At 40.2% G+C, this 24113-nt stretch overlaps 1 long non-coding RNA gene across 3 annotated transcripts; it reads right to left on the reverse strand.

The window, feature by feature from the left end:
• Positions 1–433: 433 nt before the first annotated feature.
• On the reverse strand, positions 434–20450 carry LOC118554111 (uncharacterized). Of its 3 annotated transcripts, XR_013450289.1 has the most exons (4): positions 20263–20450; positions 18747–18833; positions 5779–6020; positions 434–2563 (listed from the first exon to the last, which is right to left on the reverse strand). It is a non-coding gene; the product is annotated as an uncharacterized LOC118554111 (long non-coding RNA). The 3 variants fall into 3 exon arrangements; XR_013450288.1 differs by lacking the exon at positions 434–2563 and having other exon boundaries at positions 5237–6020; XR_013450290.1 differs by lacking the exon at positions 434–2563 and having other exon boundaries at positions 5237–6020; positions 20165–20450.
• Between the last annotated feature and the right edge of the window lie 3663 nt (positions 20451–24113).

Below are 24113 nucleotides of genomic sequence, written 5' to 3' on the forward strand. Positions count from 1 at the left end.
ACATGGGAATATGAAACACATCTAAATAACTCATGGGCCAAAGAATCCATCATGGAAATTAAGCAATTCTTGAGAATTGGACAATAGTAAGAATACCTCATATCAAAATTTGTGGGCGGGGCGGGGGCCTCCTGGGTGGTTCAGTTGGTTAACCCTCTGACTCTTGGTTTTGGCTCGGGTCATGATCTCAGGATCCTGGGAAAAGTTGTGGGAATGTCCCTAAAGCTAGAGCCTTAAATCTTTATATTGGGAAAGAAGGTTAAATGAGCTAAGTGTCCACCTCCAAGAAAATTCTTAATAAGGATACGGTACCCGAAGAGGTCAGAAGGGAGAAAAAATACATAAGCACAAGTTAATAAAATAGAACACAAAGAAAATCACTCAAAAAAAAGGAAAATGCTTCCTTTGCTTTAATTAATAAAATGGAAAATTCTGATGTGGTTGAGCAAGAAAAGAAAGAAAAGGCATTAATAAATATTAGGAACTAAAAGGGTCACGATTAGAGATACAGTGTAGATAATGGTAAGAGAAAATCATGAATGAATTCACACCAACTAATTAAAAACGGAGATATATGGATCATTTTCTAGAAATTATTTAGTTCTGATTATATTTATCTAATTTTCTAATTGCACAAGTAACTTAACAAAAATTGTATTTCAAGAAGAACCAGAAACCAGAACTGACGTTTAACCATTACAATATTTTTTTAAAATCAGTAAATGACAGTCTATTTCCTGAATTGACTCCGGGTCAGATGTTTTAGGAGCTAATTTTTGCAAAAATGAAGAAATACATTATCCGCATTTATACATAATATTTCAGAAAGTAGAAGAAATGAAGTGAGCCTCCTTAACTCCCTTTCTGAAGTTAATAATGACTTTGACACCAGACTGAAAAAGAACAGCACAAAGTGTATTATGCAATCTCTCTCATGAAAGTAAACTCAAAAATCCTGAAGAAATACTAGCAAACAGAAGTTACCACTTGATTATTTTTAAAACCATTATGATCAAGGTTGATTTATCATGAGACTTCCTGGATGATTTAAGAGGAGAAAAAACTATAAATGCAATTCATCACACAAACTAATTTAAAGGATAAGAACTTTCTAAAGTACCCAAATGGACATAAAACAAGAATTTATTAAAATCCAGTATCCATCTAAGATTTGCATAGACACATAGGCACACACAAAGCATAGAAAGCTAAACCTTAACTTATAAATATTATCTAATTCAACACTACAAACTACTTCATGTTTAATAGTGAAATGTAGAGCCATTATTTTTCAAGTCAGGAACAAGGCAAAGACGAGTCCAGTGCAATAGGAAAAGGTAGAAACAGCTCTAAAAAATGATGAGCTAGCTTCTATGGAGGGAAAACAGGTTTTATTGAATGATGCAGAGTAAAGAAATTAAGCAAGCTCTTGGATTGGAAGACATGCTTTCATAAAGATGCCAATTATTTTCAAATTAGTATATAAATTTCATGCAATTCTAATCAAAACCCAATCGGTTTTTGGTAGAACTCAAAATGCTCATTCTACAATGTATATGGGAAGCATAAGGCAAAAAAAACCCCTGAAAACAAACAAACAAAAAAACCCCACATAATTCTGAATTAGAACAAGGTAGAGAGACTCACCCTACCAGATATTCATATTTATTATAAAGTAATACCAATTAAGAGAGTGTGTATCAGTGCATGGTAGAAAAAAAGCAAGTTCAGGAAAGATAATGTACCTGACGCTATTTATGTCAAGCGCCAAACATACAAAAATAATATGATTTATGCACATGGAAGAAAATGTGCAATGAAAACATAAAAATATTAATAAAAGTGTCAGTTATCAGAGGCACCTGGGTGGCTCAGTCAGTTAAGCTTCTGCCTTCAGTCCAAATAATGATCTCAGGATCCTGGGATCAATGGAGCCCTGTGTTGGGCTCCCTGCTCAGCGGCGAGTCTGCTTCTCTCTCTCCCTCTGCCGCTCCCCCCGCTTGTGTATGCTCGCACTCTCTCTCTCTCTCAAATGGATAAATACAATCTTTTTAAAAAAAAGTGTCAGTTTTCAAATTTCAGATCTGTAGTTACTTTAAAGGGGAAGAGAGAGGTACAAATCCACAGAGGCTATACTACAATTGTAATGTTTTATTTTAAAAAAAATTTCTAAAGCAGAGATTCCCAATTTTCTGGTTCATAGCAACTTTATTATCTCCATTCTTTTGTGATGTGACCCAAGCTGAAAGAAACGTCTAAAGGTTCCCTTTATTAAGTATTTAGAGTCCAAAAATTTTGATAGTAATGGTTGTGAGGTGTCCAATGTCCCCATGTGTCCCTTGAAAACTAAAAACATACGATGGCATTCCTACGAGTTCCCTGTGGCACACAGTTTGGGAACCACAGATTTTTAAAACAGATCTTGAAAATAATCTAAATTCAACCAAGCTAGTTGATAGATCATGAAAGTTTGTTGTATTTTCTCTCTACTTTGATGAATTGGGCTGAGTGCTTTGCACAAGTCCTTCCATTTTGTCCTCACAAAGGATCCTGTGTTCTCTTTCTGTGTGAGAGGAAACAGAGGTTTAATAAATTGGAGAAAATTTGCTGTCACACACTTGTAAGTGCTGAGGCCTAGACTGAAGCCAGTCCTCTCTGATTGAAGGCCACCGGGTCATGCGTTAATGGGACAGACCACTACTGAACATGTGTTTCAGGTACTAAACCCTGTCAGCCAAGGGAGAGTGGACATAGCCATTGTCCTTGCACATGTGGTGGGAGACAAACAGGGAAGGAGTATAAGCACCGGGGAAAACGTGTGCTCAACCCAGGAGTGAGCAGTCAGAAGGCAGGAGGGGCTTGGGGTTGAGTTTGTGCTGAGGCTTGCAAGATAAATACACATTTGTTTATGGGGATCCACCAAAGTACAAGGACAGAGAGATAAGGAACCCTGTGGTCCTTTTAAAAAGCAATGGGTTATGCCCCAATGGCCAGGGCAAATATTAAATTATTTGTAAGGACTGTACCGTGTTCTTACCCCCCTCCCTTGGCCCCCAAAGTGTTAGTGACTTTGACTACTCAGAGTCCAATTCCATTTTATTTCTATCATATCTTCCCATTCCTCCCAAACCAACAATCAAAGCTTTACACTAAAGATACATCTTTTACATGTCGAGTGACAGCTTACTCATTTCTGTATTTCCTAACACCTCAGCCTATGTCCTGAATATGTTCTAAAGGAAATAGTAATTTTGAATATGTTTATGAAATCTGGATTGTTTGGGCTCACAAGTATTAAGCTGAAGGAAAAAGGAAAGGCTCAGTGGGTTTTCATATATGCTCTAGCTGTCCTATGAATACACTGGGTCTTAGGAATTTACAGAAAGTTACAAGAGTCCCTGCCATCTTGATGTAAACTTCTAATGTTCCAATTGCAAAAGCAAGTGAATGTTCTCAGCAGTCCTGGCTTCAGAGGTCCCTGGGAAATAGAATTCCATTTACACAGCAAGGCTCTGGGCCAAAAATCTGCCTGGGTTAAGTGGTGACTTTCTCTCCTTTGAAATTCATTTGAGTTCTGTTTCCTGCCTGTGTAGTCCTCCCCTTCCTGTGATGACAAACCTTGGCTTACCTTTAGTCTGGGTTTTCTAGATCTCAATACCAAACTTTAAACTGCTTGTTTTGGGGTGCCTGGGTGACTCAGTCGTTAAGCGTCTGCCTTCGGCTCAGGTCATGATCCCAGGGTCCTGGGATCGAGATCCGCATCGGGCTCCCTGCTCAGCGGGAAGCCTGCTTCTCCCTCTCCCTCTCCCCCTCCTTGTGTTCCCTCTCTCGCTGTGTCTCTCTCTGTCAAATAAATAAAATCTTTAAAAAAATAAATAAATAAACTGCTTGTTTCTCCTTTTGCTCATACTGGTTCCATCCCACCCAGCAATCATCTATTTCCCTTGTGAGTTCAGAAGGGCTCTGAAAGACGAGGCATGTGTGGGTCACACCACCGCATTGGGGATGCCCGTGTTCATACATCCACATGGATCATAGAAAAACGGGCTCATGGCACTATGTTCTTTAGGATCAGTAAGCGCAGCCTACACACAGCAGACCGATACGAGTGAACAGCCAAATCTTATGGGATCTGAAACAAAAACAAAAAACAAAAAAACAAAACAAAAAAAGTCTTCTGGGATATGGATGAAGGAGACAAAAATTTACTTGTGAGATAAAAATTACCAAAATCTTTCATTTTTGTATTTTTGGGGGGGGGGGGTTGCCATCAGCCCGGAAACTGCTTTTTCCATGACTTGGTGCAGCATAGAGTGGCACAGAAAGAGATCCAGGAGAACACAAAGCAAAGAGATGCTTTTCCAGAGTGACAAGTACCTGCATCACACATCCTGCAAGTTTTACTCTAGAAGACAAGCTCCTGCAGGAGGGGCAGTTCAGCGCAGACAGCGAGAGCTGTGGAAATGGAGTGCAGCGATCTCTGTACCAATATATACAACTTCTGTTGCATTTGTAGAGACCCCTCTCTTTCTGCCACAGTTTAGTGTCAACGGTCCCGATTAAGTGCAGGAGCACTCCAAAGACGGCGGCACAGGACGTGGAATATGTCCCAAGTTAGGAATCGTCAGACCAAAACAGTGAAAGAAGGAGAGCGACAGATTCCAAGCTGAGATACCCTCCTTCCCACAAAGGTATGGTGGCCACTTCTCAGTGAAGGAGGTACATAGCTTTGGGACCCTACCGTCCGGTCCATAGAATTGGTTCCTGGATCCTGCTGCTGTAAATTAATAGTTTGTTCAACCATTCTGTCCTTACCACATCCTGATTTACTGTTTTTTTTTTTAAAAAAAGATTTATTTATTTGAGAGAGAGAGAGCACGCGCACAAACAGGGGGGCGGGGCAGAGGGAGAAGGAGAAGCAGGCTCCCCACTGAGCAGGGCGACCCACGCGGGGGGCTCGATCCCAGGACCCTGGGATCATGACCTGAGCCGAAGGCAGATGCTTAACCGTCTGAGCCACCCAGGCGCTCCTTAAGTATGTGTTCATTTTTTTTTTTAAAGATTTTATTTTGAAGTGATCTCTACACCCAGCGTGGGGCTCGAACTCACAACCCTGAGATCAAGAGTTGCACGCTCTACCGAAGTAATTTAATAAGCATGTAATTGGAACTTCAGCAGAAATTAAGAATAGAGTCAACATCACACTCTAAAAATATAGACCAGGCAGCAGGCGATATCGTTGCGAGAACAAAATGGAAAAAAAAAAAAAAAAAGATTCAGTAGTGGCGCGGCCAGGATGAATGGCACAAGATTTATCACTAATGTAATTGTGGGAATGCCTGCCCAATATTGCCAGGCCTCCTAATTGTCCAAGAGCTGCCAGTAACCCAGATTTTGACTTGAATTCAGTAGATTTTTGACATGTTGACGTCAGTGTAATGAGGCCAACATTTTTTTGGCCAAATTAACATATATGTGTACAGGTGAATCCAAAGACCCATAGTTTGTGGGACCTGCTGTGTGTGGAGCCGACTTATCATTATATTCTAGATGCTGGTGCCTGAGCCAGCAAAGGCTGCTTACTGAGTCTATTGGTGAGAAATACTTTACCGTTTCTGCAAGTCTGTTTTTCCATCTGTTTTCCGTCTTTTGTCAATAGGACACCCTTGTGAGTCTCAAGCATTTTGGGGAATTGGCCACTATGGTCGTCGTGGGTTACATCTAGAATGCCAAATATCTTAATTTCAAATATGTTATACAGCAATATAGAATACTTACATGGAATACTGAAGTTGCCTGAGCTCAGGAATGACAAAAGTGTTCCTTTCTATTGCAAACTCTAATTGGTGTTCATATGGTCTGCCTGACATGCAGTGAAGAGAACAGATCTCAGTTGGGAAGAACACAATGATTGTGTGCATCACAGCATTGCTACATGGAAATCCTCTTCCAGATATGGGCCATATCTGTCTTGATCCTCACCTGAACATTTTCCAATGAGATCCTAAGTGCCCTGCAAGCTGAAAACACAAACACGAAATCTCACATTAAAAGCTGATTATCTGTATAGTGATGGGTGAGAGAATTAAGCTCTCCATTCGTAAATATTTGAATGCATGCTGCATGTCTGGCACTTACATAGGCGATGGGGATTCAGAAGTGAATAAAACAAGCAAAAATCCCTTCCCTCATGTAGTTTAATTATATGGCTAAGGGGTGAGGGGAGACTCAAGAAAGAAACAGCTAAAATAGAGACACCATAGAGTGTATTACAAAATGTTAAGTGCAATGGGAAAAGGGGGGATTTAGGGACTCTCTGTGTGTATGGGGGGTAGATCACAATTAACCAGGATCAAAAATTAGCAGTTGGAATATTTAAAACATTCCATTTAGAAATGGAACGGGCATACATACGCCCTGACCCCGCCATTCTCCAATGGTATTACATGGCATTTCCACCACTTAATGACCTTGCATAACCTTCCAGTATCTGGAGTCACTCGAGGTATCCCTCTCCATCCCCACCATAAATTAACATGGACAATATCTGGTCATTGTTTAGAAGGTCCAACGAGGCCCATGCATTCTAACTAATTAATTAAAATTAGTTCTAAAAAACTCAGAGATTAAATTCTGACTTCGTAGATGCCCAGTTATGCACCTGAGGGGTTGTAGTCTTTCTAGACTAGCACAATCAGGGAGAGTGTCCCAGGGCTAGCCTGACCACTCAGTGGACCACACATGGCTTTATGCTGAGGCATGACGGAGACACAGGTAATGCAACCCAAAAAGAAAACTCAAATCCCTGAGTGGAGAAGAATTTGAGACAATTTCTCAAATAAAAGGGCATAGAACAAGGGAAGCTGTTCTCTCCAAACAGAACAGATAGAATGAAAAACAAGGGAAGGTGTCCCCCACACTGACTCATGTTTAGCACCTGTTTACAGAATTCATTTAATTTGAATAAAATGTGATCAACACGTTATGGTTACTTTCTTAGGGCAGCCTTTGGCCTCATTCAAATAGTCCAAGTACAGAATAGTACAGAGAGTCTCCAAGAAATCTTCGGCACCTAAAAATAGCCTTCTAAATCAAGGTCATGCGGTGCTTGGGTGGCTAAGTCGGTTAAGCATCTGCTCTCAGCTCAGGTCATGATCTCAGGGTCCTGGGATTGAGCCCCACATCAGGGCTCCCTACTAAGTGAGGAGTCTGCTTCTCCCTCTCCCTCTACCTCTGCTCCTCACCCCTGCTCATGCTCTCCCTTTCAAATAAATAAAATCTTAAAAAAAATCAAGGTCACAGTGAGGATTCCAAGAATGAGGAAAATTATCTTTTCAAAAGCAAAGTGTGAATCCCAAAAGATGAATGGGATTTTTGTACCTGGAATGAGGCAGAATGTTTCTTATAATGGGCTTCTCTGTGATTCAGTGTTTTGGGTTCATGATTAACTTAGTAAAATATGTATAAATTAAAATGTCCAGAATAATTCTATGCACCCTGGATGGCAATGATCAGAATTTAGTTGAAAACCGTTTTCATCTCCAATTTCTGGCTCGTAGTCAAGCGGTATATACTTATTAGTAAGTCTGTCCCTTTAATCAGTTACATGCCTCACAGTCTCATTTGATCTCTATGATGATCTTTCAATACAAATGAACTCATGAGCTTCTGAAAGGAAAATGATTCTCCTGACTCAAATGACAATCCCATAGAATTGTTATTTATTTATCAAAAAAATTGCTGGGATCACAGGCCGGGTCAGCTGATCCCCGTTTTAGAACTGTGTGGACAGAAGTTTCTTTTTTTTTTTTTTTGCCTGATGCCATTGTCCCAAAAGCAAAGCTGCAGACAGTCGTATATACATGATAAATCTCCAACAAAGTAAGAAAATTCACATAAAGCAAACTATTCATTTTAAAAAACTGTTTTTCGTCCTGAGATTTTTATCCTGAAATTGAAGAAACAGTAGCTGGTAGAGATTTTTTCTTTTTATGTGAGTGCACGTCTGTACTTGACACATTTTAGTTTGCGTCTCATTTTCATCTTCTAATTTTTAAAAAATATATTTTACTGATAAAAATGCAAAATCTGGGGACAACTGACCTAAAAAACTTATATCCTTCTCTATTCTCCTCTCAAGACACAAGATTGGACTTCAACTATGAATGATCTAAATTTGTAGAAAGTTCAAAAATTAGCTGGATGAAAGATCAAATAACACATCAAAAAGCTGAGATGTATCAATGTGTCAGGGTTCAAAAATAATGACTTACAGTCAGTGATAGGAATGCTTTTCCACTGTGTCTATTTTGAGGGCAAGCCTGAAATTCACAACTTAGCAGAAAAAGTAAAAGATCTGTGGGGAAATGTGAGGAATTTGTCATTGCTCAAATCTAGTGCTCAGCCTTGGGCTGAATTTAGTATTAATCTTGATAGAGGCATGTTTGCAGTGGACAGAGAATAAGAGAAATGCATGTAGGATTTATCGAGGACGCAGTAAAAAATCCATTTTTTTAGGGCTATTTTTCTTCCACAATAAATGACTAGGGGAGGAAAAAAAGAAAAGCTTAAAATTGGTGTCAAGCTCTTTATTCCAACCATTTGGGATTAGCTGGAAGAGAAATATGTCTGCTTATAATGAATCACTTTTGATGAAGTTGAAAAGAGGGAGGGGAGAGAAGTATCCAGCAAGCAGGGGTTTGGGAGGATTTCCTCAAGTCCCTACACTGCAGTTCACCAATAGTAATGGACTATCAATGAATTTTTACCAACTGAATTTAATATATAAGCTGAGTATAGTCCTTAAATTCTATGAGGAAATATATGTTACGAAATGAGAATATACCACTCCTCCCTTTCCAGAGAAAGACATTTTTCTCATCTGTTAACAAAACCTATGATACTGCAAAATGGTGATCTTTGTCAGATTTGGGGGTTTACACTCAATTGTAATTGGGGAATTAGACTAGGAAGCGATTTTGCCCTGTTCCACATTAAAGACAAGCTACATGACACAGGGTTTTTTTTTAAAGAGGCTTCAGTGCAGTTGTTCAAAATTGTCCGTCATTCTACCAAGCACTGGATTGAATCAAGAGGTGTAATTTGGAGAACCTGGGTGGCTCAATCAGTTAAGCCACCAGCTCGGTGGTGATCCCAGGACCCTGGGATCTAGTCCCCTATCAGGCTCCTTGTTCAGTGGAGAGCCTGCTTCTCTCTCTCCCTACTTCTTCCTCTGCCTGCCACTCTCCCTGCTGCTGCTCTCTCTCTCTTTGACAAATAAATAAATAAAATATTTAAAAATAAATAATTAAATAAATAGGTGTTATCTGGGGGAAAATGGCATCTACCATGATATATTTTCCTTTTTCAAACTCATTTCTAATTGTTCTCAGGATGCTCCCCATCTTGTTCTTAGTTGGAGTGATTAGTGCTTATCTTTTTACTTTGCACATTTTAATAACCGCTTGCCTCAGAAAAAGCATGCACTCAGTCTCAGTGAACTTCTAACAAGGAAGTTTCAAGACAAGAGGAAATTAAGACAATGGGAAATATGCATTCATGGTTTTAGGCAGTCCTAGGTGTTATGGATATGTTGTTGATAATATATCCCTCCTACGTGCAATGTTCCAGTTTATGTTGTTCCAATAACACCAATAAACCACATAGATGACATTGTAGATGATTTGAGATCCTGCTTGACTTTTTGTTTTAAGGGAAACAGAAAGAGACGAACTATTATATGCTTGACCTTCTTGAACCCGATGTCCATAGTGGAAAAGGTTTGAAATGGACTATGTCCATAAGGACCTTCTCCCCACTCCCCGCAGTTTCGTAGATATAGTGCTTTTCACTTGCATACATGTTTCTGGTCTACTCTATTTTTAAAAATCTCCCTACACAGTATCTATAACAGACCCTTCTGCATCCTATAAGCATCAACCTTTAAATTGATAGGGGGTATATATTTTTCCCACCAATCCCCAATAGTTTCATCTTCATCCCCTTCCATGTTGTTCTTAACATTGTTTCCAGAATTATCAGAACACCTCCCTTTGGGGGAAGCTGCTATATATTTCATCATCACTCTCTAAACTGTTTGGAAAATAGATATTAGCCGAAGTCTGTATTAGTAAGTCCATCACTGTTAAGAACTCAGTCCATGACATATTAATTTACTCCTAAGCTTCCAGCTGAGGCCAGACTAACCTGAATGGTATTTGATTACAAAGATCAACGAGTTGGCATAAAACGGGATGGATCATTGAGCAAAACAGTTTATTAGTTCTCCTTAGTACAACTGATGTTTTTAGGAGCTGTGGTTTATAGTCTGTGGCATTGTTTGGTGGACTCCTTCCTAAACCATCAACTATCCAAATCAAAACACTATCAGCACCTTGGAGAATGTAATTATATGTTACAGACATTCTCTAAGAGAGATAGTGTCCAGCAGTTCTAGAACATTCCCCCCCATTTTTGTTGATTGAGGACCTCTGATTATTTAATGTCAAATATTTCACGTAAACTATTGACTATTAGGAGAAAGTTTATCGGTTTCTAGATAATATTTTTTTCCTAGCTTTGAGGCTGAAAAATATTTCATATAATTCATATAGTCAGAGGAAAGTTGTCAAAGCAATAGATTTTATGATTACCCCCCCCAACTCCCACATACACATACAAACACGCATGCATGCGCTTTTAAAAAATCTCTCAGACTCCAAGAATGTAGCGCTGGAAAGGGACCTTACTGAATTCTTTCCTAATTCGGTAGTAAATATAGCTGAAATTATCTGAGCTCACGAATTTGTTTCAAAGAGTTAAAAGAACATAGGAGCTCTACTTAAGGAGCCTTACTGTAGGAAAGTGGGGGAGAGGCTGGAGATATTAACGCTGTAGGAGGGATACTGTGAATAGGGTTACTTGGAGTCGCTTTGGTGAGTCAGACAGCTTCTTTGGTCACCTTCCAAATATTCTCTATTACAGGTAGCAATTTGGGGTTAATTCAGGATTATCAAATCAATCACAGTCGGGCTCAAAATTTCATCGGAAGCTTTTCCTCTGTTCTCTGGCTGACTCTTGATTGGAGTCACAGTGGCAGGGCAGGGAAAAGAGAAACACTTTGTTCTTGTTGCCAGCATGTCCCACAAGCAGGCTGGCTCCTTGCTGCCACTCTGGAAGTTTCATGGGAAGATATTCTTGGAATACATTCTGAGCCAAGAGATCTGAATGAGATCTATCAGGTGTTGAGGGTGGGCCTTCTAGGATCCATGTTCCTGTCTGTATGTTATGCCCCACCTGCCACTTCAGTTGCTGTCCACATTCCCAGGGGTCCTCCGAGTGTCTCAGAGACTTCTGTTTTCCTACTCCATCTGGGACGCAGTGTGTCTGTCTGTCTCACTGTTAACACATGTAAGTTCCCAGAGGATCTTCTTTATTTCTCTCTTGCCCCTGAGCTGCCAGGCGCTGAGAGCAAATTTCGGTGTACAGCTTACTCTCCCTACATCCCTCTTCCATCCTATCCTTTGTCCCCCTTCACCACGTGCCCACCCCCGACCCCAAACTCTCTTTACATAAAGAAGGAATGAAAGCCAGGTAATGACAACCCAGTTCTACCATAACGTGGACCTTCAAATCTGTGTCTCATCCTTGAATTCTTGACCTGTTACCACAGAAGCCGAGACTCTCCATGTGCTGGTCACTGCACAAGAAAACAGGGGCCTAATTTCTGCACAGAAGAGAAGAGCACACATTCTGGGCACTCCTGGTTTAAACAGATATAAGATAGTGGTTGAGAGGATGTCATGTGGATCTCAAATAACTCTGTTCAATCTTAGTTCTGCATTCTATCAGTGGGAATTTACCTAATTTCCCAGTGCCTCGGTTTCCCCACCTGTAAAATAAGAAGGATAATGCTTCCTACTTCCTAGGAGGGCTTTGAGGATTAAGTCCATTCTTATACACAAGGCTTTTCACCAAGAGCAACTCATGCATAATAAGTGTTTGGTAATTATTAACAATTGTGATTAATCAGTTCCCTTAATAGCTCACATATTATTCCGTCATACATCTTTAGCCTTTTGGCACATAATACCAAATCTTTAGCCATTCACTTTGGATCAAGAGGTCAAATGCCATTTAGCAAATTCCAGCATGGACTTAGGTCCCTACTGACATTTATAAATAGCACAAATAAATGTAGTATGGGTTAGGTGTGTAAGTTGTGTGATATCTTCCCTCAAGGCTGGCAGGGTAGGGCTGATAGCCTGACCTCTAGGGCATGAACATCATTCCCCGCTCACACCTGGTCTTTTACACAAAACCTCCGACTGACTAGGCAGTCTAGAAATTCCAAAAGTTCAGTGGCAGATATGTTCTTTTGTGACTATTATTCATCTGAATGACGATTTGAAACTTGCAAAACATTGTGAGGGTGGGAAAAGAACTAGGAAGAGCTAGGCAAGTAAGGGCATGTTAGTACAATTCCATGGAAGTGCAATTTAGTGATTCAACTAAATTTATACTTACGTGCACACACTGAACATTCACTCTCGGAAAGTTTATTTTTTTTTGCTAACCTTTTACTTGGAACCAAGGAATAAATTTCAATTATTCATTCAATTTATTTCATAAAGAGATACATGGCATGAATTATCAGCCTTTGTATTATGAAAATGCATATGGAGGACCTTAGCATTAAAATGAGTATTACAAATACCAGAAATAAAAGCCAGATTCTGTCAAGCTAGGATGTCTACTAGGCCTAGCAGGAGATCTTGGCACAGGAATCAAGATTGTTTTGTTAGTAAATGTGATCATTTGCACTTGGAAGATCTTCAAGCTAAGGATCTACCCCTTCAACTCTAACTGCCTTTCATGACTTAAGTGTTTTATTAAAGAACTTACATTCATGATACTAAATTTACACTTTAAAGTTGAAAAGTCAGCACTTAAAAATTAACTTATTCCTATAAACAAACAGAAATAAAATTTTAAAAAAATATATAAAAGTGATCATGGCATACATGCATTTCTTGAAATAAATTTTATTTGCCCATTTTTCCTTTTCTTGTCTTTTTCTCTTTCTTCTGTATCAACCCTATTCCCCTTCCCACCTTCCCTTATCCAGAAGCCCATGTTAACATAATATATGCATTTCAGTGGTTTTTTTCAATGGAATATATAGATATGTGTAGATATGTGTACACACAATTACATAGTTAAAAATTATATTCACGTGTCTGCATCTTTCTTTTCTCATTTAATATCTCAGAATAAGTCTCTGAAGTCAAGTGGCCTCGCTACTGTTTTTAATGACTGCACACTAGTTCATGGTGTGGATACACCATAATTTATTCAGCCAGAACCCTACTGAAAGGGTTTTACAATTTTTAAATGAAAAATTTGCCTTTACTCTGTTTTAAACATTTGTGCCCCCATGGACAACGCTATTGTAAACATCTTAGTGCCTGTCCATGACAAGAACACATAAAGAGATTGTTATTTTCATTTTACAAATGAGGAAACTATAATTAAGGAAAGGTAAAGAAAAGTTTTACAAATGAGGAAATTTTATTTGTTATTATTTTTAAAAGATTTTATTTCTTTCTTTATTTGTTTATTTATTTAAGAGAGAGGGACAGAGAAAGAGAGAGAGAGCATGAGTGGGGGGAGGAGCAGAGGGAGAAAGACAAGCACACTCCATGCTGAGCACAGAGCCCAATATGGGGCTCGATCTCAGGACCATGAGATCGTGCCTGGGCTGAAACCAAGAGTCGGATGATTAATGGACTGAGGCCACCCAGGTGCCCCTTATTTTATTTTTTTCAGTAAGCTCTATCCTCAATGTGGGACTTGAACTCAGGACCCTGAGATCAAGAGTCATACGTTCTACCAACTAAGCCAAACAAGCACCCCACAAATGAGGAAATTTTAGCTAAAAAAGTGCAAATGGCCACATCATCAGTCCAGTTTGACTCTAATCTCAGGTTTCACTGTGCCACATGACACTCTTTTGTCCTTGTTCGGATTTCCTAAAAATTATAGGCTATTAAATGAAAACATGTGTGACTCGAATTCAACTAAATAGATCAAGTACCTGGCAGTGGAGGTTAAATATAGTTTAGAAATTTAAGAGGAAAAGATGGATTGCACATTAATTTTTATAAATGGATCTCTTAAGGTACCATGGTTTATTACAGATGTAAGTCTTTTGGAGGCAATATGGCAAACTAGAATTTCAGAGAAACAGTTTCCAATATAAGACACTTCAAATTACCAGGTAAAACATAATGAGCATTGCAGATTTCTGGTTCTGGGACAGGTGGATTAGACTGAATAAAACTAAACCTCCCACTGACAACTACGTATGAGATGACTCTTGGAACTCACTGAAGAATACCTAACAGAGATGAGACTTGGATGACTGTGATCCTTTAGAAGAGAGAAGCACACAGAAGACTCCACATTTATCCTGGCTTTTCCCATGAAGACATTTTCCTATTTTCTGTACAGGAAATAGAGGCCAAGCAGAAAGTGGTTCACTTATTGGAGCAAAGATACAGTTGGCAGAATGCCACACTGCCACATTGGTTGGGATTTGAGGGACAAAATCCCAGAGAATAGGGAAATACAGAGAAGTCCCCCAAATCTCTAATTCCCATCGAAATCCTTGGTTAATTCCTATGCTAAATGTGTCAGGGCAAGAGTCCAAAAGTCCAGCTAACTACAACATCTGGGAAGCCAAATAGTACAGCAGAAATTTTAGCAGCTGCTTGTTGCTAGGGAGACTATGGTTGGATTTCAATTCCTAACAAGTTGGAGGAGCTTTAGAATATAGCCTAGACTTTCAGTTGAGATTCCCAAAGGACCATGAACTAGGAATAAAAGCAAAGACTTGGAAGAAAAACCACACTCTAGAAGATTAACCATGGCTTAGGAATAATCTCAAAACTGAAATACACCAACCCCAAAACTCTAAAATTAAACAGCAACTAGATTATGGTGATCCACTGTCCCTATATGGTCCCTGGAAGAAAATCTCTCTCTTGCTGTGGAGGAAAATGACATCATCAAGAGCCTCTGTATTGTGTCATCTACAGTGTCATGTATCCATTAAAAATTACTAGGACAATTAAAACAGGACTAAATGACCAAAAGACATACAAAATCATATTTTTTATAAAGAACATAGAAACACAACCAAGGAGTTCCAGATCATTGATTTTTTTTTTTTTTTTTAGAGATGTCGAGAGTATGTGAGCAGAGGGGGAGGGGCAGAGGGAGAGGATGGAAATCTTAAGCAGACTCCATGCTGAACACAGAGCCCAACGTGGGGCTGAATCTCACAACCTTGAGATCATGACCTGAGCCGATCAAGGGTCAGACGCTTAACTGACTGAGCCACCCAGGCACGCCCAGATAATTGATTTTAAATAACTTATGATTAAAATGCTCTTTAAAATGAAGAAAAGATGGAAAATTTCATCAGAGAATAGGAATCTAAAGTAAATTTCTAAAACTGACAAAAATGTTATATCTGACAGTAAAATTTAACTTACTGGTTTAATAGAAGATTAGACAAAGCAGAACAGACGATTAATAGATGGAAAAACAGATCAGTAAAAAATATCAAGATTGACAGACCAAAAGAAAAAAAAAAGGCGAAAAACAAGGGGAAAAAAAAGATATGGGACATATATCGAACACAGCACTATCCAGTAGAAATATAATGGAGGCATCAAATGTAAAAAAAGATTTTTCCAGAAATACAAAATCTGAAAAATTTCCCCACAAGAATACCTGCACTATAGGGAATGTTAAAGGACATTCTTCAGGCAGAGGGGAAAAAATATCAAAGAAATATCAATCTATAAAAATAAAAAATCAGAAATGTTGTCTGAATGATATGGATTGAATATGTACCCCCTAAAATTCATTTATTGATATCAAATCCCAATGTGATGATATTTGGAGGTGGGACCTTTGGGTGGTGATTAAGTCATGAGGATGAAACCCTTATCAATGGGATTAGTGCCCTATAAGAATAGGCCAGGAAATAGCTTGCTCTTTTTCTGCCATGTGAAGATAAAGGAGAATTCAGCTATCTGCAACCCAGAAGAATGTTCTTACCAAAACCCAACCATGCTGGCACCCTCATCTCAGACTTCCAGCCTCCAGACTGAGAAATACATTTCTATTGTTTGTAAGTCACCCAGTCTATGGTAGTTGGTTCTATCAGCCTAAATCGACTAAGATATAAGTGTAAATACATAGGATTTTAAAAAATATTTCATTTTCTATAAGGTAGTAGACTGCTTAAACAATGTAGTAGGGAAGTTGATAACATCTGTAGATTTACAATGCATATAAACAAACCAAAAAGGCTAAGAGTGGGGAAATGGAAGTATATTGTTGTTAGTTTCTTATACTACACATGAATGCATATAACGTCACTTGACATGAGACTGTGATTAAATAAAAATGTGTATGATAGGGGTCCTTGGGTGGCTCATCTGTAGAGCATGCAACTCTTGATATCTAGGTCATAAGTGTGAGCCCCATGTTGGGGGTAGAGATTATTTTAAAAAATAAACTTATTAAAAATACTATAGATATACTCTAAATCATAAAGCAACCACTAAAATAACAAAACAAAGGGTTATAGCTAATAAAGCCAAAAAAGGAGAGAAAATGGATCATAAAAAATATTCATTTAATCCAAAAGAAAGCAGGAAAAGAGGAAAAAGGAAATGAATCATAGCCAAGACAATTAAAAAACAAATAGCAAGGTGGTAGATTTCTGCCCACCATATTAATAATTATATTGCAGGTGAAATGTGTAAATACCTCAATTACAGATCAGAAATTGTCAGATTGGATAAATAAAGCAAGACCCAAATATGCTTCTTATCAGAAACTTACTTTAGGGGCGCCTGGGTGGCTCAGTCGTTAAGCGTCTGCCTTCGGCTCAGGTCACGATCCCAGAGTCCTGGGATCGAGTCCCACATCGGGCTCCCTGCTCCGCGGGAAGCTTGCTTCTCCCTCTGCCGCTCCCTGCCACTCTGCCTGCTTGTGATTCCTCTCTCTCTCTCTGTGTCAAATAAATAAATAAAATCTTTAAAAAAAAAAAAAAAAAAAAAAAAAAAAAAAAAAAAAAAAAAGAAACTTACTTTAAAGTATGTATAGTAGTATAAAGACACAAATAGGTTAAAATGTTGGAAAAAGACATTTCATGCTAAGCTTAATCAAGATAATGCTGTTGGGGCACCTGGGTGGCTCAGTCAGTTAGGTGTCTGCCTTCAGTTCAGGTCATGATCCCAATGTCCTGGGATTGAGCCCTGTGTCAGGTTCCCTGCTCAGCAGGGAGTCTGCTTCTCCCTCTCCCTCTGCCCCTCCCCCCTGCTTGTGCTCCCTCTCTCGCTGTCTCTCAAATAAATAAAATCTTTTTTTTTAAAGATAATGCTGAAGTGGTTATATTAATATAAGACAAACTAAATTTCAAAGCAAAAATATTACCAGAAATAAAAGTTTTTTTGTAATAATAAGGAAGCCAATTCATCAAGAAGGTATAACAACCCAAAATACTTATGCACTTACTAATGAAGCTTTAAAATACATAAAGCAAAAACTGATAGAACTGCAAGGAGAAAAAGACAATTCCATAATTAGTCTCTCTCTAATTGACTGGACAAGTAGGCAGAAAATCAGTAAGGCTACAGAAGACTTGAATAATATTATCAACCATTCTGATCTAATTGACCTAATTTATAAAATATTGCAACCAAAAAACAGCCGAATTTACATTGTTTGCAACTGCATATGCAGCATCTACCAAGATATACCATACTCTGTGCCATAAAATAAGTCTCAATATATTTGAAATGGTTCAAGATGTGCAAAGTATGTTTTTTGATCACAATAGAATTTAATTAGCTTACAGGAAAAAAAACTGAAAGAACCCCAAATATGTGGAAATGAAATGGCACACTTCTTTATAACCACAGAACAAAGAAAAATTAAAGGATTTTAGAAAGTCTTTTGAACTGAATGAAAATAAAAACGTAAATTCTGGTTTCAGTTCTGACATGTAAAGAGATTAGAAGATATCACTCTCATCTTTACAACAGAAAAAACTGAACAAACCCAAAATCAATGACTTTTCTTGGGCTCCTCAGAGAACAGAGATCAAAGGACAAGCTGCCATTCCAAAACTGGGGAGAAAAGCCAATGCAGGGGGTCACAGCTGAGGTATACATACCTGGAGCCGACCTGCTGGAGTCATAAACTGGTAGGAACACATCATGGTAATTTTGATGAATTGCTGGAAGCTGAGTGTGGACTGGTGTGAGAGGGAAAACTCCTGGCTGCTTCAGTCTTGGAGAAACCCTCAAGTTTACCTCTAGGAACTCCATCAGATTCTCACAGTCACAAAGTCCCTTTTGTGACTTTGGAAGGGGAAGGGGAAGATTCTTTACTGTGACATATTCTCCAAGAGGGCTCTATAACATAGCACTGCCTTCCAAGGGGCAGAAAAACTATATCCATCTTGCCTTATCTCAGATGGAGAAAATAATTTTTCCCATTTCAACTCCCACTTGCCTTTCTGTTTTGCCAAAGCCATGTGGAAGGGGAAGGGGGAATTATACCTCTGAAGAAACACTTGTGAACATCCATAGCCCAGATAAACAGGTCCACTAACAGGCTGAAAATAACCCATAAGATTATAAAATGCTTTCCCTCACCCATACCTTGCTATCACACTGACAGAGCTTCAGTATAACAATGCAGTACTTTTGAGCTAGCAGCCAGATGCAGACTTCTCTGGGAAGGAGCCCCTAGGGAAGGATGCAAAGAAGGGAGAGAGGGAGAAAGAAAAAAAGGAAGAACTTTAATAATAAAACCAGATAGATATTACAAGAAAGGCAAAATACAGACTGATAACTCTCATGAGCACGGATGCAAAATTCTAAACTAATCATTAGCAAATCAAATCCAACAATGGGTAAAAATATTTATACACCACAAACAAGTAGGGTTTATTGCAGTTATGAAAGGCTGATTTCACAATAAAAAAACAATCAATGTAATCCATCATATCAACAGCCTAACGGAGAGAAATCATATGATCATGTCAACGGATGTAGAAAGAGTATTTGACAAAATCCAACAACCATTTTTGATAATAACTCTAAGCAAACTAGAAGTAGAGGGAAACTTTATCAACCTGATGAAGATTGTCTATGAAAACCCTGCAGCTAACATTATATTAAATGGTGAAAAAATGGATGCTTTCCCCCTGAGTTTGGAATCAATGCAAGGATGGTCTTTTCTCACCATTCCTATTATACATTGTAGTAGTGGTCTCAAGTAGTGCAATAAGACCAAAAAAAAAAAAAAAAAGGTGTGTAGATTGAAAAGGAAGAAATACAATCTTTATTCATAGATGACCTAATAGTTCATGTAGAAAATCCCAAGGAATCTACAAAATAACTCTTGGCAATAGTAAGCAAGTATGGCACATGTAACAAGGCTAATATACTAAAGTCAACTGCTTTCCTGTATGCCAGTAATGAACAATTGGAATTTAAAATTAAAAAAAATATTATTGAAAGTAGCATCAAAAAATGGAATACTTATATGAATCTAAACAGGATCTACATGTGGAAAACTACAAAGCTCTGATGAAAGAAATCAGTATCTAATCAAATGGAGAGATATTTTATATTCATGAATTGGAAGACTCAATATTCCTTTATATATTTTGAGGCTCTGTAGAAAGATACATATATGTTTATAATCATTATATATTCTTGATGGAATAACCCTTCTGTCAATAATGTCCTTTGTTTCTGTTTTGGAACCTCCAGGTCTCCACGAAGGGAGCGCATCAAATCCCACACAAATGAGGGGCTCACCTCTGCAGAAAGAGTCTGGCCGGTGGCGGTGACTAACTCCACTGCGCCCCGAGGGGACCAAAGGTGTGCCCTTTAAAAAGCCAAGAATTCCTGGGGCAAGCCGCCCGCCCTTCGTGCGCTCTCCAGGACTACCCGCCTCGGATTTCGGCCTCCCGACCTTGGCACCCCTTTTGGATTCCGGAACCCGCAGCTCCCGGGAAGGAGCTCCACTGAATTCCTATCCCGAACCCTCAGGCTCCCCAACGCCTCACCTCGGTGGCAGGCACACGCCCGGCCCCGGAAGAGAGCAGGCGGCGACCCCCGCGCCCCTTCCGCGCGCGCTGCCAGCTGAGCCCGGCGCCCCCCTCACCTGTCCGAGGCTGCGTCGCGGGGCTGCCGACCGGCCGGCGCGCGCCCCTCACCTGCCGGGACCCGCCGCCGCGGCAGCTCGCACGCGCAGGAGCAGCCGGGACGCGGCGGGGGCGGGGCACCTCCGGGGCCGTCCGACTTCCTCGGCCCCCGCTCGCCAGCCCCGCCTACAGGGGGCGGAGGCGGCCGCGCGTCACCTTGGAGCCACCTCCCACCGAAGCGCCGCCGCGGCGGCCGCTGGTTCCGCGGGCGGCTGGTCCTTGGCCCCCGCGGAGCGAAGAGGAAGAGATCCCTCATAACGCAATCCTCTGGCTTGGCTCGAAAGAAAAGGAAGATGTGCCCCCGCAGTCTGGCAGGGAATAGGGGAGCTGAGTTCAAAGTGAGGAAGGAGGAGAGGTGTGCCTTGCAAACTTAAAATTGCTGAGTAACAGGTCTTCGCGGATACTCAGAGGGGTGCCCGCTTTGTGCCCTGGCTCCCTAAGGGATCAGTGGGGAGAGAGCAGCCTGCGTTTTTACCACCCTGACCCTGGCAAGGAAGTACCAGAACCAGGCACCCCATTAAATCCCTGCCATGCATGCGCGATTGTGGGTGCAAGTCGGCCACCCAGACGCGCTGAGCTCTTTGTTTGCTGAGCCTTGGTTCCTGGTCTGGAAAGATTAGGCCGATTTCCGTGCCCAGCGCGTTGAGTACTCCTACTCAGAGACCCTTAGAGATGCTTAGGTCCGATGATGGGCACTAAGGCACTCAGCAAATATTTGACCTTGCTTCCTTTCCCTTGAATTCTTTTTCTCCCTCCTTCCTCTCCTCTTCCTGCTGTACTCTTCTTGCACTTTATTTACTCTTGATCTCTGCCTGGTCAGTTTCTTTTCCCTTGGATTGAAGAGCCCATGTCTCCCGTGTACCGAGTCTGCCCTGCAAGGCGCTGGGTGGTTTAGGAGGGATATGCGGGATATGATCCCTGCCTCCCGGGAGGTCAGAAATACACACCCGGCCACCCCCACGGAACAGCAGAAATTAGATACAAGAGAGTTATAGGAGCTAAACTGGGTGTGGGACAGACTGGCATTCTATAGGTTGTGGGAGTGGGTGGCCTGTGAGCCGGAGAATTTAAGAGCTGGTGTAACTGGTGGTTAAGAGCCTAGGCTCCGGAGTCAGAAAGACCTCACCGAGTCCTGCCTTGGCAACTGATGGTATGAACCTGAGAGTTCACTTAATGCCTCTGAATTTCCACTTTGTCTTTAATAAATTGGGATGCAAATAATAGCTATTGTATAGATTCTGAGAAATAATTAAGTGCTTTTCATGAAGTACTTAAGCGCAGTGTCCTGGCCCATGATCCGCACTTATTAAACGTTGGCTAATGAGAAGAATAGTATGGTAAGAAATATTGGGGGCCAGGAGGAAAAACATTTAGAACACATGGCCAAAGCAGAGCTGCCGTCTTCATGCAAAGAATACTTAGAGTAGCAGCTCCCTGTGAATGAACAGAACGGCTCACCGCTCACTGATCTCTGGACTCGGCCTACAACATGGGATCCCATTTAATTTTCACAAACCTGTGAAACAGTTCATAATATCCCTGGTTTAAGATGAAGAAAATTAGCCCCAGAACCATGAAATCATTGGCCTGAGGGTATGAACCAAGTTAGTAGCAGAGTCACCTGAGCCTATGGCAAATCTGGCTTTTCCCACAGTGGCCTCCCTGCTGGCAAGATCCCCTGCCTTAGGGAGGGAAGGTAATGGGGGCAGGGGGGACATAAAGGATACAGGAAGGAGGGAAAGAGCAGTAAATAGGAGAAGTAGCAACCATACCTTGGAAGCCCACTAATAATACAACAGAATTAAAATAGTAAGTGAACCCACACAAAAAAGCTTTTTGCTTCCAACTCCTGCCACAGTGGGGTTCCTGTTCTGTGGTTCCTGCAGCTCAACCACAGGTTGAAAATGACTAACATTTTTCAATCATTAAATCCTGCAGAAAGTGAAACATCTAAAGAGACAGAAATCGAAGGTCATACCTCCTCATCTCTCACCACAATGTACTCTTCTGTCAAGCTTCCTTGAAGGTTTTTTTGTTGTTTTTTCTTCTCTCTTTTTTTTTCTACTTGTCCAAATATATTGCCTGCTGCTTTCTAGTATGTTCCATCCAGGAAATAATCTCATCACTTTAACCAACTCGACTTCACTATGTGCCAGCAGCGGGACTCACATATGTGGCTGATAAATTTTCAATACACTGTTGTAACACTGAATTTCTTGACGTAAACAAGTTTTGAACCAAGTTTTATAGGCACTGTCCTTGATGTCATAATTGTTACTTTTCTAAAAAAAATAAAATCTCCGCTCTTCTCGGTCTTGCCTTCTTAATCCACATGAACATCAAAATGTGTAGCCTCTGAAGAAACAACTCCGTTGTGAATATGATCTTTGAGGTGGGGATTTCTCACTGCCCACGTTTAGATTAGAGTCCTACCAGATACAATTGCTCTTAGATGCTGGACAGCATATGCTGGGTTGCAGGGCGATGTAATAATTTCACCTGTTCTTTTCCATGTTGAATGGCGTATTTCAGAAGCACTGCGGTGGAGGTATGTTAGCAATGTCGCTGTGTCTGTCTGAACGAGCAAGAGTAATTTAAATAGGACAAGTTCAGTGGCTACAGTCACCTGGGATCTCGGCCCATGGAGTTAAAGGAGTTTTCCCAGTCTGTAAATGCAAAGGATCGAAAGCTCCAACTCTTCTCTGCTCCTAGGGAATCACAACAGGACTCCTTGTGCCCTCCCTCCAGAGCTGGTCACGTGGTCAGTCCAGTCCAGCTCTTTTGGAGGACTCAAAGCTCATCTTGGGGGTACGAACCCCTTGAATGCCCAAGGAAAAGTTTGTGAGATCTGCTAATGGTGACATAAAAACTTGACCATGAGCATCCCTCACATTTTCCTTCATTGGTGCTGCTTTTAATTTCTGGGCCAAAAAAAAAAAAAAAAAAAAACTGAAGTGGGAAAACAATTGAGATATAAATATATAGATCTAGATCTTCCAGGAGGTGAAATCCACATCATGGTTAAGGTAAAATTTAATCCACCATCCAAGTGGCCGATGTTTAGTGTTTGCCATAAGGAAGCATATGCACTTTGCTGCATGGCCTTGAGAAAATGGCATTCCTTTTACTGTTCGTGCAAATCATCTTTGTTATTATATTTGCTCGGTTCGGTTTCTTCCTATCATATAATTGTCATGATAGTTTACAGAAAACATATCCCCTTTTTATAGTGGCTTGTGTGGAGAGACCACACTTAGTGACTCACTCCTATCCCTGCCACTTAACTAAATCCATGTTTTCCTGCAGTTGGTAAGAAAAGAAAAAAAAACAAAAAAAAAAGACAGTGGTTGGTGGGGTTTCAGTTTCTTGAACAAGGGAGTGGCCCCAACAGAAAAGGAGTCTACTTTCTAATAGCTCAGAAGGAAGACTTATTATAAAATCTTTCTTTGGAAACCAAAACCAACATTTAACTGTCTTATTAATAATAAGCCTATGTAACAAATTATTTCAAATACCCACACATGTATTAACACAAGCTAATTGGCTGGATATGTTCCCAGGTAGTAGGTTGCTCAAAGTTACATTTTCATAAATATTATAGTTTTCAAGGGTGAGAATTTTTATGGACAAAATGAACATCTGGTAATAGTTGCTTTTAAAAAGTTAAAATTGTTGGAGAAATGGTAGGGGAAATCTTAGAGCCTCAGTCCCCCATTTATCAGTTAATTAAAGCAGACCCAAATTTACTTTTTTAGGTGAAGCTTAACCTTTCTCAAGAATACTTCGTCCGCATCGGTATTTTGATGTATGG

This window comes from Halichoerus grypus, chromosome 8 (genome assembly GCF_964656455.1).
Source record: "Halichoerus grypus chromosome 8, mHalGry1.hap1.1, whole genome shotgun sequence".
NCBI classification, from domain to species: domain Eukaryota; kingdom Metazoa; phylum Chordata; class Mammalia; order Carnivora; family Phocidae; genus Halichoerus; species Halichoerus grypus.